Source organism: Lepidochelys olivacea (genome assembly GCF_965140295.1).
Source record: "Lepidochelys olivacea isolate rLepOli2 genome assembly, chromosome: 7".
NCBI lineage: Eukaryota > Metazoa > Chordata > Testudines > Cheloniidae > Lepidochelys > Lepidochelys olivacea.
Window position 1 is genome coordinate 19892131 of NC_140417.1, and position 19456 is coordinate 19911586.

A 19456-nucleotide genomic window follows, 5' to 3' on the forward strand; every position below is an offset into this window, starting at 1 on the left:
TGGGGAGCAGGATTCCTGGAACTTCCTGCTTTTTGACAGTAAGTTCAGAGGCTACCATGAATGTGAAACATCATAGAAGGAAAGTTAACAAAACTCTTTAAACCTCCCAAAAAGTATGGTGTTTTGGTTCAGGCCAAGCTTGGGGCAGTAGTTTGACCAGGTTCATATTTTAGGGCCACAATTCGAACTGGTTTGCCCTTTGCTAGATACAACCACCCCAAAATGAATATAATAAAATAATAACTAACAATGCTAATTAATAATAGAGCTTAGATACTGAGATGCTTGGTTCTCTAGGGATACTTCAGATCAATAAAACAGCACAATAGTAACACCAATAACCATAGATAAAGTGCTAGGCATGGGCTCAAACCAAATCCTCAGATCTAAATATTTGTGAATTGTTTCAGTGGAATCTGAACGCAGATCCAGATTCCGCAGCTTTGGCTCATCTCTGTATTTGATCGCACCTTCCACCTGAGGATCTCAAATCATTTTGCCAATGTGGATGAATCATGAGCCTGAATGCCAGTCACAGAGTACTATGAAGGTGGCCATGGGTGAGTTAGTGTGACTAAGGGCTGGATTTGCCCTGGATTTCACCTAGAAAGTCCACTAGGAAGGGAGTTTACAACAGTACATATAGGCTGCAATTTCACTGGCACTGGGGTAAAGGTGAATGGGGCAGAGGAGACCTCCACAACCCGAAATGTGGAGAGCACAGGCTAGGGAGAAGCCATGGCCAGAGAAATCACTGATCTCTTGGGGAGTATCTATGGTGGGGGCTTCATTTCCCAGAGGAAACTAAAGCTGTCCTACCAAGGTATAATCCCCCAAGGAATGGCTGCTGGTGGAAACATCACCTGCCCGTCCTCAGTATGAATCAGCACTGCAGTGACTGGACACCCACTGACACAGAAAAAGGTTTTTTTGCCAAAGGTAGAGTATGAATCTAGCCCTTAGTCCCTATGCTCTGAGGGCCCAATCCAAAACCTGCTGAAGAGAATGACTGTGGACCAGGCCTGATTTTTCTTTCAGGAATGCAGCTCCCCGCTGAGGAGAAATTATTTGATTTTTACATTTATTTATAAACAGTTAGCTCTGTCACAGCTCCTCCGAGATCCTCATTGCCGGAGTGCAGTGGAGATCGCTCCAATGGTTCAGAGGGGAGAGAAGCTTCGGGGAGCTGCTCTGCATACTCTGCGGCAAGAGGATGGTTGTAGGTAGAGAGGTTGAGCCAGTTCTGTTCCTAAGCATTGTCTTCACTTGTTTATTATTAGTGTCTGTGGTTTTTCAGTGTGGGTGGCATCACTGCACTTCCTAAACCCTGCCTAGATGCAACAACAAAGGAGCCTCTGTGGATCAGCTCCACCCCTCACTTCCAAGCTTTTATTGATGGTAATTGCTTTATTACTTTACTTTCCTCACTCCTAGTGCCTGAAATATATACAACTCTAAGGCCAGCTTATCTTCACTAACCCTCTCATCCATCAGGGAGTCTGACACTGTGGAGTCACAGGCTGCTGTTTTATAAGTGATGTATGTGGGTGGCATTGGCAGCAGAACGCTAGGGGCAGATGCTCCCAATGCATATCATTTTAAGGTGTGTCTAGACAAATTCTATTAGTGTTAGGGGGCTATATTTCTACTGATCTCCCATCCTCCTCTGGTTCTGCTACCTATGGTCTGTCCTCAGGCTGAGTCAGGCTTCAAGGCGTAACTCTTTTCTTGAATCTCTGATTGTCTTAAACTCTTCTCCCATCCTAATACCAAGATCCAAAACTCATCAAAATCAGTGGTGGGCTTTCCATTGACTTCAGCGGGCTTTGGATCAGGCCCTAAATAAAAGTATCTCCTTCTCATGTACTAACTCTGCTCCACCAGCTCTGCCTCACTTCATCCTACACCCTGTCCTACTCCCTACACTCCCCCGAGCTTCTCTCCTCATTGTTCTCTTTGACTTTTCTGTCCCCTTCTTGCTCCCTCACCTACCTATGCTTCAGCCTCCCAACCCAATATAAACCTCATGCCCTCTCTCATTTCCTTCAAAATCCTTATGAAAGCCCAGCTGTTCCTAAAAGCCATAAGTCCTCTGTGATGGGATGCTCACCCCACACTACAATGGAGGGGTTAAAGTGGCTCAGAAGGACTAATTAGCTGGCTAGGCTGCACCTTGGGGGAGACTAAGGCTTGATGACAAGCACTAATTGAAGATGTAGCCCATCTGTGCAGGAGTAGGTGGAGGCTTGAATAAAGCCAGGAAGTCAGAGCAGAAGGGGGTGACAGAGTGGAGGTCTGCAGTCACTCTCTCGGTCTAGGGAGGAGTGAAGGAGGAAACCCAGGGGCACAGCAGACGCCTGGGGATCCACACCCTGAGGGAAGAAGTTACCCAGAAGGGTGTTGGAGAAGAAAGCCAGCAGAGGGCAGAGTAGAAAGAAGCCCATGGAAATGGCAGCAAGGGTTGAGATGGTGCAGACCTTGGCTGCTGATTGTAAGGTCCCTGGGTTGGAACACAGAGTAGTGGACAGGCCCAGGTTTCCCTACCAGCTATTGCGGAAGTGGCACAGTCTTGATTGTGAAGACTGTGTGGAACGGTACCAGACAGAGGATCTGATGAGACATTTTTACTCCAGGAGGGGAAAACTGTATAGTGTCCTGGCCACAGAGCCAGGCCTCGGAGAGGAAGCACTGCGACTCCTACACAGCAAGAGGGGCTGCAGCACCAGCGAGTGACAGAACGGGGCCTCAGTCCAGGCAGAGCTAATCCCCAGATGCAGCCACAAGGGGGAGGCCCAGTGATGAGTAGATCCTATCACAATTTGGTGGAGAATGCAGGCATGGCAGCTGACCAACACGAGGAGCCTGAAGGCCTGCAATTAGAGTTTCCAACTTTCTAATCTCACAAAACCAAACACCCTAGCCCCGTCCCTTCCCCGAGGCCCTGCCCCCGCTCACTACATTTCCCTTCCCTCGGTTGTTCGCTGTCCCCCACCCTCGCTCACTTTCACTGGGCTGGGGCAGGGGGTTGTGGTGTGGGACAGGGTGAGGGCTCTAACTGGGGGCACAGGCTTTGGGGTGGGGCCAAAATGAGGAGTTGAGGGTGTGGGAAGGGGCTCCAGGCTGGGGGAGGGAGTTGGGGTGCGGGGGGGGTAAGGGCTCTGCTGAGGGTGCAGGCTCTGGGGTGGGGCTGAGGATGAGAGGTTTGGGGTGTAGGAGGGGGCTCCAGGCTGGGGGGGTGGGGCTGAGGGCTTCTGAATGTGAGAGGGGGCTGCTGGTGAGGCAGGGGGGTGGGATGTGAGACTCTGTACGGACTCTGGGCTGGGGGTGTGGGCTCTGGGGTGGGGCCGGGGATGAGGGAGTTCAGGGTGTGGGAGTGGGGTCTGGACTGGGGCATGGGGTTGTGGTGCAGGGGGGAGTGATGGCTCCAGCTGGGGGTGCAGGCTCTGGGGTGGGCCCTGGGATGAGGGCTTTGGGGTGCAGGAGGGGGTTCCAGGATTGGGGGGGTCAGGGCTGGGGCAAGGGGTTGAGGCATGGGCTTACCTCGGGTGGCTCCTGGGCAGCGGCGCAGCAGGGCTAAGGCAGGCTCCCTGCCTGTCCTGGCTCCACACTGTGCCTGGAAGCAGCCAGCTAGGGTGACCAGATAGCCAGTGTGAAAAATTGGGACAGGGGGTGGGGGGTAATAGGAGCCCATATAAAAAAAAGTCCCAAGTATCGGGACTGTCCCTATAAAATCGGGACATCTGGTCACCCTACCTCTAGCAGGTATGGCTCCTAGGTGTGTGTGTGTGGGGGGGGGGGCAGGAGGCTCCACACTTTGCTCTTGCCCACAGGCACCGTCCCCCCAGCTCCCACAGGCCATGGTTCCCAGCCAATGGGAGTGCAGAGCCGGTGCTCGGGGCAGGGACAGCAAGTGGATCCCTGTGGCCCCCCCAACCTAGCAGCCAGAGCTGCTGGCTGTTTTGGGGGCACAGTGCAGTGCCAGGACAGGTAGGGACTAGCTTGCCTTAGACCCGCAGCGCTGCCAACTGGACTTTTAAGAGCCCAGTCAGCAGTGCTGACCAGAGCTGCCAGGGTCCCTTTTCGACCGGGCATTCCGATCGAAAACCAGACGCCTGGTGAACCTATCTGCAATAGGGAAAGGACAGGGAAAGGGGACCATGGAGCCACCATGTGCGGAAGCCTTCTTTGCAGAGGGCAGATATACCCTACTGAGCTGGGCACTCTAAGCAAGGAACTGACTATGGCTATTGGGAATTAAAAATGGGCCACACTGGCCAAAGAGCCTGAAATAACATACAGTTTGGGAATAGAGTGTCCATCTCTTTGTTGTGTAACGACATCTGTTTATTCTCAGGACACACTACCAAGAGCAGAGTGCATGTTGGTTGGTGAATGACATGTGCTAAGTAATAAGTGCTCTAATGACTGCGTGGGCTTTTTGTGCGATACCACAGCACAGGGTAGCTGAAAACCTCTGTTAATTGTTGGCACATGAGTCACTAGTGAAAAGAGTGAGGCTTTTATTTTTCAATTCCTCCTCCCACTCATGTGGCTAGACAAGGATTCCCCCACTTCTCTAGCCCCGTTGGTGACTCTGCCCTCTGATAGAACGACACATTCTGATCCTGGTCAGTCCTCAGGTGAACAAAGTGACAGAAGACTAAGTATAAGAAATAAAAATATGCGACAATCACCTACAGAAGTGGCTCGAGCCAAAACCTGCCTAAGTCTGATCTCACTCACACCAGCATACAGAGGGTGTAACCCCGCTGCGATCAATGGAAAACTATTGTAAGGGAGACGAGAAGGAAGTTTGGCCACTACAGCCTCTTAAAAGTTATTTTGCCTCATTAGCTGTGGAAAGGGCAAAGATAATGAACTTTGTCCTATAATGATGTATAGTGAAGATGCCTGGAAAATGCAGAATTGTTCTGGCTAGATCCTCCAGCCTTGCAGGACCCCTGATTCCATGAATCAAGGGAAATACTGTGTACTGGAATGTAATATGCTGTAAGGCAGGGTTCCCTTCAGGATCTTTGTAGATTCTGAATCCTTCACTTCCTGACCTGTCTAGATTTGCTTCTATGTAATGCACCATCGATAAACTTGGATGATAATTATGCTAGAGTGCAGTCTCAATCCCCTGAAGCTGGTGACACAGAAAGTATTGAAATACCCACAAAGTTTTCCTCCTCTCTTTACAATTACAGGACTGAGGGCAAGATAAAGCCATGGGGTACAAGTTCCGTATACTTGGAAAATATTTTTGTTGAGAATCTAAGCTGTGCAAGTTGTATCAATGTACTATGGGGATGGGTGTCCTGACAATGCATGATGATGATTGATACTTTAGTACTTCAGCTTCTGATCCCAGGGGCGGGGCGGGGGAGGGGGAGAGGAAGGGGGCAGAAATTTCTGAGACCAGGCAAAGGTGAATAGTGATCAAAAGAAAAGTTAAGACAACTCCTCTCTCTTCCTCTACCTCCCTTCCCCCAAAAAACGTGCAATTTGAGTTTGGCTGAAAGGTCATATTTTATCTGAACTGGTTCACTCATCTCTCGTTATAAACATCCATGAGTTAAACACACAGAACAAAAAGGCTCTTGAATTCCATCTCCTTCTGCCAGTGTTGGTTTGAAATTTGCCTGTTTAAAAGATTAAAGATTATTTCACTTAGGATCCACCATGACATGTTATCCAATATCATGGGGATGAGGAAAGACCTGGTAACCTAAAGTTTCTTCCCAAAGGATTATAATAATAATAATAATAATAATAATAATAAAAATAATAATTAATAATTTAATAATCTCTCATTAATTCTATCATGCATTTTTAAAATGACAAGTGATTTAGTGGCATTATCTTCTGAATGGGGCTGCAAAGAAATATGAATGAGAGATGGGTTTTTGTGCCATAGATATTCAGGGCACACAACCTGCACAATTACAAATGTATCCCTTCTGCAATCATTCATATTCGATCCTGATTATTTATGGTGGGCAATATGTTCTCCTTCTCAGAAGCTATTATTCTCTACAGTGTAAGAATTTTAAGCAGAAAGAATCTCAGAAAGGGCAGTGGAAGAAGGCAGAGGAGCTGGGCTAAGTGTTCTTTCCTGCTCAGGGATATGAACGAGGGGGCGATAGGGCAGTAATAGAGAAATAAGTGCTTCTAAAATCCCCCTTAGTCCCATGTCAGAGATCAGAAAGTATATGGGTTTGAGATATTGGGAATTCTCCCTTTATTTTTATATTTTATATTATATTTTATATTTTGTCATTCTGACAAGTTTATCTGTTTGCCTAATAGATCTTGGATACTGCTGGGGGGGGGCACAATAAAAGAAATAAACAAAGTTGCAAAGCCATCTTGCTTCACATGACACGCCAGATTCTTGATGGTAAAATAAAGAGCAATGGACTTGCTATGATAGTAATATCTTGGATCATTGAGTCTAGAAATCAAAATACATCTCACACACACCAAGGATTGTCTTATATTCATATTTGCTCAGGGGGAAAATTGCTCAGGATGCTGTTGTGCCATGATATCCCAACAACTGCCTACTGCTAACTCATAACTGCAGGGTTTCTTGCATATTACTAACTCTAGAGCAGCCAGTATTGGCCGCCAGTGGAAACAGGATAGTGGACTAGATGGCCCATTGGTCTGATCCAGTGTGGCAGTTCTTATGAAATTTATATCAACAAGATGAAATACACCAGGGTGCACCCTCCCCCACCCCCGGTAGCTTAATGATGATGTACAAAGGTATCATGTACTGATGGAATCACAGTGTGAAGGTACAATACCATCGCATTTAGGAGCTGCTTTGCAATGTTCAACGTTAATATTCCAGATTATCTGCTGTGGGAGTGCTAGGATGGCAAGATATAGGTCCTAGGAAAATCACAGATGTCCTATATGTTTGGGGACAGAGGTGACCAGAGTGTGTGAAACTCAGACGGGTTTGGTTCACAGAGATTTTGTGTACATTGTCTCCCCAGTTTTGCTTCATATGGATTTGCATGCAAGTCCCAAGGATAAACTCAGACTAAAGAGGTTTGCCTGATGTTAAGTTCATACGAGGCAAAACAATCAGCTTTCTTGCCATTTACCCCCGAAACCTCAAATCCTTAGGATTCACCTGAAATGTGACTCCAACTTTGCTTGAAACTCAGCTCCAAGTTTGCCAAAAGGTTTCTAGATCTGGGTAAATTTAGAGTGAGCTTTGGACTGGCAACAACTGCCCTCTGTATTTCCTCTAGTTTAAGGTATTCAATCAACCCCGCATCTCAGAACACCACAAACTTGGGGGAAAATCAGATTAGATATTAATTTAGCAGCTGGCCCTCTGTTTATACAATGAACCAATCCAAACTGCACCCCCATCCCACAAATCTGAACCCTCTTGATCTTTAGACACGTTTGGATTCAAATCTGAATTCAAACTTGGAGACACAGGCCTAGGTCTAGTTTTTCCATAAACTTTTCACACGGTTCTAGTAGCAAATGTTTTCATTCTGCTTCATGCCCAGGTCCCCTTAACTGCTCTCTGACCACTGATAGAATTATGTGCTCGTGTGGGGAAGAAGCTAAAGAAACTAACTGTTCCTTCGTTCAGACAAAGCATCTGTGGATTTAGACCTTTAAAATGACAATGGATGATATTTTGCTTAGCCTGTTAGGTAATTCATCCACTGAATGTGTTGAGGGAAAAGCTAATCATGTTTTAATCCTATTTACTGCTCATGGTTTCGAGTTTGCAATCCAAGCCCTGGAGTTATACCTGCCGGGAGCTGTACTTGTTACTTTTTATTAAATATGTATTATTGCCCTTGTTTCCTAATATTCACTACAAGAGTCTCAGAACTCAAACTTTCTCCTGGCCACTGTATAGTGCAGGGGGACGTGAACCATTCTGGATTCCCTCCATTTTCTTCTCCCATTGACTAGAGGGCGTAAAACTAGAACTTTTTGCTCCAGCCCCTTGAACTTCAATGATCCGGATAAAAAGAAGCCCAGGTTGGAATCACACCTCATTTTCATTTTGCTTTTGAAAAACGCAAACCATTATAGAGATTGGGCATAACTGGACCCTTCACCTGACAACTTCCCTCCTTCCCCGTGAATGTAGGTGGTTCAGATAACTTGGAACCCAAATATGCAAAACCCAAACCTGGTCTCATTGACTGCACACCCTTGCCATCTACGCTTTCCTGCTCCACAGATCCTACATAAAAATGATACTTGCTCCAACCAAAGAAGGATGGACGTGGTTCTCTACAACTCATACCACTGCTCTTGTCCTATGTGCAGAGAACCACAGGATGCTGATATAGGGTGTTCCCTGCCAAGCAGGAGCTAAGCAGATCATGTCTCAATCTCTGTCCAAATTACAAAGGAACATGCTCAGCCTTGAGCTCTGATTCCATCTCATTTTTTCATCCCAAACAGACCATTTATTATCACTTGTAAATAGCTCATTACTTTAGCTTTACCTAACTAGGACAGAAGATGTTTGCATGTCAGTGGGATCTTTTGATTCTCAGACTCAATGTGCAAAGCCTGGTTAACTCTGCAAAGCTCTCTTTATGCTAAAGGAGACAGAACTATGTCAATTGCAATCTTGCTCAAGGACTCTGATGGCTACTCTGTTTGTGCAAGTGCTTCATTCAGAGAGTAACTCCAGAACAATTGCTTTTATAGCCATCCTGGGAGGCAAGCAGTGCTGCAAACTCAAGACCATTTCACTTATCGTTTTGTTGGCTTCTCCCCCATCCCCCAAACTCTGGGCTAAGCATGAGGAATCAACACTGCAGCGTGGGGAGAATGAGCATCCAGAGGAAACGCTGGAACACAGAGCAGAAGTCAGCAGAATTCAACGGAGGAGAACAGGACAGCCATGGGGAAAGGAGAGCAATTTGTGAAGTCTCGGAGGGAAGGCACAGCTGAAATGCAGTTTCAGTAACAGAAATGCCAATCTCAACTGCTAAAGTTGACCGAATTTCCTTTTCATTCTGTGTCCCGCTCCCTAGATATGGGGGCCTGATCCTGGAAACTTTATTTCGGCAAAAACTCCCATTAGACGGAATGAAGACTTGCCTGCAATGAGGTTTCCATGCTCATTAGAGATGCATTGCGGACTGGTGAATTGTTCTGAAATGCTCTGTTTGGTGTTTTAAGGGATAGAGACTGAGACTTGCCCCACATGTCCATGCAGGGAGTAACGGAGAGTAAAACCCCTTTATGCCCCCGTGCAGGCTATCAGCATCATGCTGCATGCATGTTGGAGTAACCAGTTGCGGCACGCCCACTTATTCTCATCCTGGAGCAGGTGGATCAGGAGGGTGTTGGGAAAGGGTAGAACTTTAGCCTCACCCCCGTTCTTGTTTGAATGTTGTCATTCACTGCTGATATAGCCCAGAGGAAAATTAGCACTACCTGGAGCAAAGGAAGGGGTGAGGAATGGTGACTCAGTGGGTATATGTGAGACAGACTGCTTCCTGGGGCTACTTAGGGGGAGGTGAAAGTCTACCTCTGAAAATGGGTGGGGCAAAATTATCTTTTCTAGTCCATAGAGAAGTCAGAAGATCCATCAAAGGTATAGAGATCAGCAGTTCAGATCAGAGAAGAAAAATTTACCCCATCTATTTCATTAGTTCCCAAAGCTCACCAACAGATTTGGAGCATGTTTGATTCTATTATTTCACCTAGCTTCACTTGTAAAGAGATGGAGGTGCCTCCTTGTCCTCTTTCTTCAGTGGAGAGCTGATTGTTTGAAACTTTTCTGATGAGAAATGGCTTTTTCATCAAAATAAAAATGTTTATGGAAAATGTTCCTTATGGCTGACACATTCTGGGGTTTTAATGAAAGCCCCAAAATAAAAAAAAAGTAAAAATTTTAAATTTTCAGTAAAACTTTTTTAGCTAACAAGTTTTTGAAAACCTAAAAATGCTTGGTTATGGTTTTTCACCAAAAAACAAACCAAAAATGAAAATATTTTGATATTTCCAGTGAAAAACAATTGGCATTTGTTTAGACCAGCTCTCCTACATCCCAACAGCGAAATTCCAGGGTCATGGTCCCCTTCTCTCATAGGTGAATGATTTAAACAGAATACTTGGCTATGTAGGGGGACAGTTTTACCTGCTACCAAAGAAGGGTACCTAATAGCACGATGATAGCTGTGAAGCCAGCGTGCAACCTATGGTAGATTGTCTTGTTAACTTGCTGATGATATTTAAGTGGGCCTGTATCTTTCTTTATTAAAAACTCACAAAAGAGATGAGCTATGAAGTGGTAAAGAGGCTGCTAGCTCAGCACAAGCCAAAGCACCAGCAAAGCAGATAGAGGAATACATGGGGAGGCTTATGAACAGCTTAGCCTGTTTCTCTCTCCCGCCTCTCTGAAACTGCCTTTCTGCAATTTGTAATTGTTTGTCCCAGCAGACGCAGAATTAAGTTTCCCGCTCTCTCCCAAAGATAAATGACTACATTATGCTCATGTAAGAGCACATTATAATTTGGTAAGAATGCCTGAGTATATTACTGTGGTAATCATTATGAATGAGGCTATTAAAGGCTAGTACACTAGCAAACCTTGCAATATTGCCTTCCTGTGGCACGGGACCTCATTTACTGGAGCACTTCACTCCAGCAGCACTGGTTTATTTTTAAAGGGATGATAGTGGATTGCACTGTTATGAAATTAGTAGGTCCTCTTGTCCGGCTCCAGAACCAATGCAGGATTGTTCCTTACAATATATTCTCCAGCACCTTCTCCTGACCAGTCTGACTGAGGTCCTGGGGCATCTTCCATCAATTTAGGGAGACATAGTCTAATAAACCTCAGTGTCAGAAAGTCCATCCTGACATTCAGCATCCATTTTCCTTTGCTTAACTACATACCATTATCCCTAGTTATGTTCCCACGTTCTTATGCTATGCTAAAAATGTCTCCCTCCTGGAGCGTGGATCCTGAGCTACAGCTGAGGAACACTTGGCAATGGATGTGTTGTGCAAATGTGTCTTTAAGTCATCTTTCCACTCCCTCATTCTTGTGTGTCTCTGCACTGGGTCCAGTTGCCTGGGGCTGCTTACAGCAGCCTGTGGGATGCTATAAATTGTGCTGATTGCACTGAGATCAGTGCAGTTATGCCAGCAGGGAATTTGACAGCTAAATTCTAATCCCATCCCTGACACTGACTCACTGTGTGATCTTGGGCAAGTCAATTAACCTCTGTTAGGCATTCAGAAAAATGGGGATAATAACGCTTGCCCACCTTTAGAAGGAACTTTGAGATCTAGGATGACGTGCTGTACAAGTGTAAGGAATTATTATGTAATGAGGAGCACAGACCATCTTGGTTGCCAAATAGGAAAATAACCATGTTGAGGAGAAGCCAGGGTTTGTGATCTACACTATTCTGTCCTACTAATGACCTCATCATTGACTGACTTGGGGCTGCCCTTTTACTTTCACATCAGCCCCCCATACTATGCTTTGGAAGTCTCATGGTTTGTTCAATTACAAGAAAGTGTTATTTTCATTACAGGTAAATAGGAAAAAGAGCCATGAGCAATAGATTGCAATGCTGCTTCTTCAGCACAGAAGTGCATTCATTTCAATTTCATGGGTAACGTCCAGTTTGTGGGTGGGATTTTCAAAGGTGCATGGGGCACCCAACTCCCATTGAATGTCAACTCCCTCAGATGACACTGAAAAACTCATCCTTAAACTTTTCTCTTTGCCTCTGGAAGCCCTGGGACTCACAGAGAACTAGCTGGCTGTTGCAGCTGCTCACGTTAAATCCATCCAGCTATTCAGCTGACCCGAGGCATGAAGAAAACTCCTTTTTTGGGGATCCAAATGGCTCTCTACTTTTCTTAATTACACGTTTTGTTACTGCCTTTGGCAACATTGGAAAGGTTGCAGTCCAGAATCAAAGCTGATTAACATTTACTCTCCAGTGATTATTTTCTTTCCAGTCCACTCACATGTTGGCCCTTTCCATGCATGGAAAGAGCACATGTTCTCATCATCTCTGAGAACACACTGCGGGTTGCTGTGCACTGTGGTCTTTTTGTTTTGGTTCTCATGCTGGTTTCTCTGCACCACAATACAGAGCTTCACTCTCTGATATCCACAAATCTGGGAAGCTGAGATCTGCAATAGGCCTGCTTCAGACTGTTAAGAAATGGACCTGGGTTGGAGTGCATTCACTCTAGTAGCTCATGTTCTGTATGCCATATACCTGCATACAATTTCCTCTGTGCATCTGGCCGAGAGAAATGGGATTCCTCCATGCTATGTTAGATTTTTGAAAAGCAGCATAAGAAAGAATTCCTTGAGATGCTGAATCTGAGAGCTGATCATTCCTTTTACTTCAGCAGGAGTTTCTCTGGTACCATGTGCTCCATTTGAACTGTGGGACTTCAGGAGAACCCATCTAGTGAGCAGACTTTTCCTCTGCCAGGGAGCGTAGCCCATAAAACCTCACACTTCAAATGTTCCAAGGGCCTCAGATCATCCACTCCAATTTTATTCAATGGGCCTGAATATTTTATTAAAGCAATGAGGCATGCAACAGTGTATATAAAATGTTGGAGCAATTACATGCTCTATTTGTGCATGCAACTAGCCCTATATTATGTGTGCAAATGGGGTAACTGAGTACCCAAACAGCCATGATTAACATGCAGCTACTTTTCACACACAGTCTTGGCAATTGCACACATGGCCTGGGCATGAAATCACACGTGCATTTTTCATGTGGAATTGTGCATCCAATTTGTTTTTAATAAAGCGCTCTGGCCCAGATCTCCAAAGGTATTTAGGCTCATGCATGCTTATGCCTTTCCCCTGGCTTCCACCCTTGGAACAGTGACCAGTTAAGGCTGCAACTCTGCTGGAAAAGCATCAATGCTGAGTTTACTCTGAGATGCTCTCACTGAACCCCTTGAGTGGGTCCCATGAGATAGCTCCCTTTTAATATCTTCATGGCCAAATGTCTTCTGCAAAGGTCAGTGTCATTAGGAAGACAGGGTAAGGCTGAGCATTCAATAGGCACTAGAAGATTTTAAAAGCAACCTGGCCTTTGCTTTCTATTCCAAGGTGGTTTGAATCTCTTCTGATAAGGGAACTGGTGCTACTCTTGATATTTCAATAGCAAATCTGTTTAGAAATTATTCTGAAAAGATAAAGTAGATAATAGACCCTGACTGGATCTTTGGAACAGGTGAAGATGAGACCCCCACCCCCTTCTCTCCACACTGCCAGGGAATCCATGCCAGGTTTCACAATGAGCCCAGGACATGCTTAGACAGGACTTTGGGAGTTTGGTGAGTCAAGTGCAGTGTGAATACCCAAGTGGTCCAGACATGATCAATAAAGCTCATAGTTATGCACCTCACTATCCAGTCTCAGTGCTTTGAATTAAGAAGCTTCCAATAAAGTGGGGCACAACGATAGTTACACATTATCCCCAGCAGCTTCCTATTTCTTTTGTCTTTAATCTTGATCAAGACGGACAGTACCGCTGACTAACAGCTGATTAGCAACTTGTTATTAGTTACAATCTTTTGCCAAGCAGCCTATTCAGACCTAGTAGCAGCTGCCCCAACTAAAATGCTGTAGCTTGAACTATCTTTGCTCGGGCATTTCTCATCTCAACTGCCATCTGGTGTTCCCTTGTACCTTGTGAAGAAAAGGTCTTCATGATTTCTTCCCTAACACTCCCCAGCATAGGGATATAGGGCTTGCCACACCAGATCAGCCCTAAAGTCTATCACGTCCAGAATCTTATCTCTAAAAAAGGCCAGTATTTCAGAGGGAGGCAAAAATCCTGCATAATGCATTTTACCAATGTTATATGTGGTAGGGGAAAAATCCTTCCTGACCCTTGCAGATGATCAGCATCAGATTACCCCAGTTCGGGCATACATGGCTGGGTGAACTTGGATCTCTTTCTAGAAAGCAACCAGCTTTGATTGTACTGCAGTGCAGACAAAAAGAACAGCAATGGGGTTTGTGTTTGTTTGCCAGCCTCCTTCAAAGTAAATGTCCCTTTAGTGGGGTTGGAGGGAAAAATACGCTACAATAGGAAATTTATCTTCACTTTCCCTGTTATTTCAGCTCAAAACCCAGTACCTCTAAAGTCATCAGGAATTTGCATGATGAGACTGCTATCTTTTAAGATACTAATGTTCATCAAAAAGAAAAGGAGTATTTGTGGCACCTTAGAGACTAACCAATTTATTTGAGCATGAGCTTTCGTGAGCTACAGCTCACTTCAAGTCTCTAAGGTGCCACAAGTACTCCTTTTCTTTTTGCGAATACAGACTAACATGGCTGTTACTCTGAAACCTAATGTTCATCACTTACTCTAGTTGTGTTACCTTTCTCACATTGCGTTCAAATGTACTCTAGTACTTCGGGCAACTTAAATAGCACATGCTTCCAGTATGTAAAGTGTGCCCCTCAATTTATTATCTTAAACTACCCTGCAATGAGGCTAAGATTTTCTATAAAATTAACCATTATAGAGTCATAAATGTTCAAAGCCTCTGTAAAAGGAGATGTGCATTTCTTAAGTCAGCTAAATGATACTCTTCTTTAGATCATTAAAATTTCTGCAAAGTAAAACTTAATATAAGCAATCAACTTGAATGCAGCAAAAGATGCTAATAAAAGAGGGTGGACAAAAAGTTCCATGGCTGACAATATCTCAACAGACACTGTAATCCCCAACTAATTCTCTTGCTTGTAGCAATGATATGGCTGAATGAGAGCAGATTGCAGACACATTATCTGCTGCTCCTCCAGCAATGGCCTGTAATCATTCCAAGAGTTAGCCAGTACAACAGACGAAGCAATGGGCCTACTGGGACAGGCTAACCTTAACTGACTGAATCAGTACAAAAGGAGGCTTTGCAACAAAAGTCGTTTTGTTCAGCAGCACTTACATCATAAGTAGTTGAAGAGTTGATACCTACAGGATAGGAGAACTTGTACAGCATAACAGGTACATAACAGCATAACAGGCCGGCATAACAGGTACATAACAGCATAACTTGTACTGCAGCATAACAGGCCGGCAGTGTTTGCCTGAAACACCTTCCTCCATTAGCAGGTATTGATGCTGCTGAACAAGAGTTAAAGTAACCTGCTCATTAGATATAAGGGAGAGGAGCGTAGCTCTCAGGGGAGAAAGGATCTAACACATGGCCTCAGTAATCCAAAGCAAGAGGGAAACTATAGGAGCAGGAGAAGGTCTGAGCTGATCATTATATTATTATTTTGTTACTAAAGTGAAACCCCAGAAGGGGCCAAGTGTGGACTCTGCATAGTGTGTGCTCTATGTCGGTACAGCAGGTTGGGAAAGGTATCTGAACCCATGCAATCAGTGGACAGGAAATGCACTGAGTGCTGGTATACACTGCAGAGGGAAGAGCTGGCCAAATGCTATTCATAAAGAAACAAAATAAACTATCCCCAAATAAACGATTCCCAAATAAATGTTTTTGTTGTTGAAGCATTTCTATGGATGGCCAAATATGGTTCATCAAATAACTTGCTTGCAGACTTTCGCCCCATCAATGAGCAAATAATTTTTTTAAACTTTATTTTTTTAATTCACCCAACACTAGCGAAAAATATGAATTTGACTGGAGGTGTTGGAAGGGTAGAAGGGAATCAAAGAGGACTTCAGTAATGAGGGGCCCACATTTCAGTGCCCAAGGAGGCCACACATTTGTGTTCACACATTGGAAGTGTGCATGCAAATCCGTAACTGCACACGCACGGCTAACTGCACATCTGTCTAGCCACGTACATGCATGATATTGGGGATGGAAAGCAGGTTCCCAACTGTCTTGCTCTGGAGTCACCAGCTGTCTCAAAGATAAATGGAAAAGGAAACAGAGGGCCAAAACCTGAGGGGTGCAACTCCCATTGGTGTCAGGGGGATTTGAGGGTGCTCTGCACCTCTCAGGATTGGCACACTGTGATTTGCTTTAAATGAGTTTTTACAGCAATGACATGTCTGATCAGCTAGGAAAGAGAGTTCATATTGTTTGCCTTCTGCTTCATGGTTCTTGCTCCTCAGATGCTCCTGTGGTAACATGCCTGTCTGATAAGGTGTCTGTATTAATGTCCCCCTTGGGCTCTTAGTTATGCTTTATGACACATTTGAAGCATGCACCTCTCCATCAGATAGCTCCTTAGAAGCCTGGAAGGCAGCTAGCTACCAAGATGGAAAAGACCTATTAGCCTATGTTATCTAAATGTTGGCTGTTAAAGGATGCTCAGCGCAGTCAATGTACCTGCAGACTCCAACACCGCAGCTTCATAAGAAAGGATATCTACAGGCTGTGCATAGGCGCATGACCTCAGAACACCAGAAGACGTTTACAAGACATTTCTCTCTTGCAGCGGACTGTGCACTGATAGTCTAAATGTGAAGGAAATTGACTGGCCAGACAGGGGGTGAGGACTGATTCAGTATCTTCTGGAGGTGAATAGAGGTGATTTGACACCTCCAGGAAGCTGCATAAGGTGGAACTAGTAATCGTTTCTGCAGAATTCATATATTTTGTCATTCTGGCATTGGTGACCCTTCCTGCATGAACCCTGTGGAGGGGAACAAAACAAAGGGACAATTCTGTGGCTGTACTAGATCCATAGAGTCTACACATTCTGGTCCCATGCCTCCAGTCTGCAGGACCAGAGGGGCATGGCATGGCCAGAGGATGAAGTCCAAAAAGACAGCCTAACTGCTCACATTCCAGCTGCCAAACCCCTCCCTCATTCTTGCCTACCTCTCAGAGACAGATGGGCCCAGGTTTTCTGTTTATAAAATTTGGACCCTTGGAAGTTGTCTTACAAGTATTATAGAATGCAGTGTCTGGAGAAACAGATATGGATTGTTGATACCCTATTCCTAATCAAAGAACATGTTGGAACATTACACACCAACTTCAGCTAAGTTAAGTTAGCTTCCTGTAACTGAATCAGTTATTCTGGAAGATGGATTAGAAGGCCTTATGGGTATAAAAAGGTGTAGTACTTAAGGAATCTCTGTTTCGTTCACACTTGGACCAAACCCATAACTTGTCATTATGACCTATATACAGTGAAAAGGACACCACTAGCTAACAACGTTCAGAGGTCAGCCAAAGGATACCGCCTGTAACTTTTCCCAGAAACATGATCTAAAACGTATGCTTGGGTTTTAATATTGTGGCAGTATTCATTTAATTACAAAAAAAAAAACAAAAAACCCCAAAGTCAGTTGGCGTTTCCAGGACAGAAAAAAAGAGAAATGTCTTCAATTGTTTATTAACAGGAATTCTTAAAAAACAAAAAACAACAACCCCTCCCCCCAAACACCACAACCAACATTTTCAAGAGATTCTCTCTCCCCCAACCCCATTTCCCCCCCCCTTTTTTGTATTCACAGAAAACTGCAGAGTGGATGATGCAATTTAATTATTCCCACCATCATCAAAACACTTAAAGGGCCAAATAATCCAGTGATTTATTTCCTTTGCATTACCATTGGCTTCAAAGGGGCTTGGATGCGTGTAAATCAGGGCAGAATCTGGTTATGTAAGAAGGAAGGAAAGCAAGCAAGCAAGCACATCCATGGACCCATTTCTACAGTACAATTACCTTTAAAAAGTCAGTATTGGCCAACAGTTATCAATATGTATATATGATACCCACATTTCCACTGTACTTTAAAATAGGAAGTAATTGTGCTCTGTGTGAGGTATCTGTTGATAAATGTTGATTTTTAATGGCTACCACTGTATGTTCCGTGCTGTCATCAGGGAATATAATGTTCCTTCGTCTAATATATGTTTTGTCTGCCCATTAGGGAAGCCAGGGCTCTGAACAAATGATGGAAGTCCAAGTCTCTGTTAAAGTGAAATTATGAAGCCCTCCCACTGAGATCAGTAGAGACCACATTAGAATTGGGATTGGACCCATAGTCAGCAGTGACTGTAGAAATTGCCTTGTCAGATGCAACTATTTATTCTCTTCATCAGTGGGCCAAATTCAGTGGAAGTGGGTGCAGCTCCACTGAAGTGGATAGATTTGTACCAAGGATGGCTTTGATGCATTGGTTTAAAATCAAATGTGTTTGATTCACTTGTCAAAAGGCAGTTGTTCTAGCTGCCATTGCTGCAAACTTTCCTTGGGGTTGGAGAACCCAGCTGTGCCCTTTCTACATCCTCCATCACAAGATTATCCAGTCAGCATGAATCTGACAATGCATCAGAATAAACTCCAGCTCCCTCACCTATACCTGTATGGGCCAACACACATAAAATGCTGTGAGCCAGATCGCACTGAAGCTGGTGGGAAATTTCCAGTTAGCCCTTTATCAACAAATTCAAAGAGAACAAGGACTAACTTCATCTCTTGTTGTAAAGGCAAGTCCACTACCTTATTTTTAAAGGCCCAGCAGTTAATATCTCAGACTCCATCTTTTTTCAGACAGTGACTTCTCCTTTTGTAATATCTTAAATAGATACCAACTTAATATACCAATGGTAATGGACAGAAATGAACAGCCGTGGAATTTCCTTGTTTTAGAAAAACTGCATATATCTTTTCTCTTTTTGACCCAATTTGTAAATTGGTTTGGAATATTTTTTTGGGAAAAAAACCCAGTGATTCATTATCTGAGGACATTAAAGGCCAATCAAAGGAAATACTTATTAATGTAGCATGTATTCCACCAACCAACCCACTGCCAAGGCAGATCATCAGGACAAATTTGCAGCTGGGTTTTGAAAGATGCCAAAATAATTTTATGATTGCTAATAATATCTGCAGCTGTGGAAGCCAAGGTAACGAGACGATAATCAAAGTTCATGCTTCAGGGCATTAACTCTGTGCCTGCAGGGGTCAGGAAGGCATTGTTTCTCCCAGATCACAAAATGGTGCAGCTGATTAGGTACATTTCACTTTTGTTTGTTTGGTTTTTTTTAGTCTTGATGTGGAGCATTACAAGATTTGGTAGATGAATTGTCTGATCAGATATGGCAAAACCTATGCTCCCATGTGACCTGCCTTGGGGTAAAATCTTTCCCCTTCTCCTCCCCTGCCCCCATGCCCATCCCAGGTGTACGTGCTGCCAACTGGGCAGTTTTCCACTCTATGAGGTAGGGCAGGATGCAAGGAGCACTCAGGGGAGGTCTCCATTCCATATGTGTGTGTTGCTTCTACTCCAGCCTGCAGGGAGTATGGGGGTAGAGGAGAGATAAGGGCATATTTGTTGGATCTCTGACTGTGTGAATTCACCAGCCAGAGCCCCACATGTTCAGAAAGGAGGTGCATACCAACTGCTAAAGTTACTGGAGCCTTGAGGCTCCAATGGCTGCAGAGGTCTGTGAGGAGAAGCCTGTTCTCAGCAGGAACCCCTGTACTGAACCTATTTAT

At 44.5% G+C, this 19456-nt stretch overlaps 1 protein-coding gene across 3 annotated transcripts in view; it reads right to left on the reverse strand.

Moving 5' to 3' along the window:
* The window catches only part of FGD5 (FYVE, RhoGEF and PH domain containing 5), a 152110-nt gene that overhangs the window by 83789 nt on the left and 48865 nt on the right, over positions 1-19456 (reverse strand). The window lies entirely within an intron of this gene.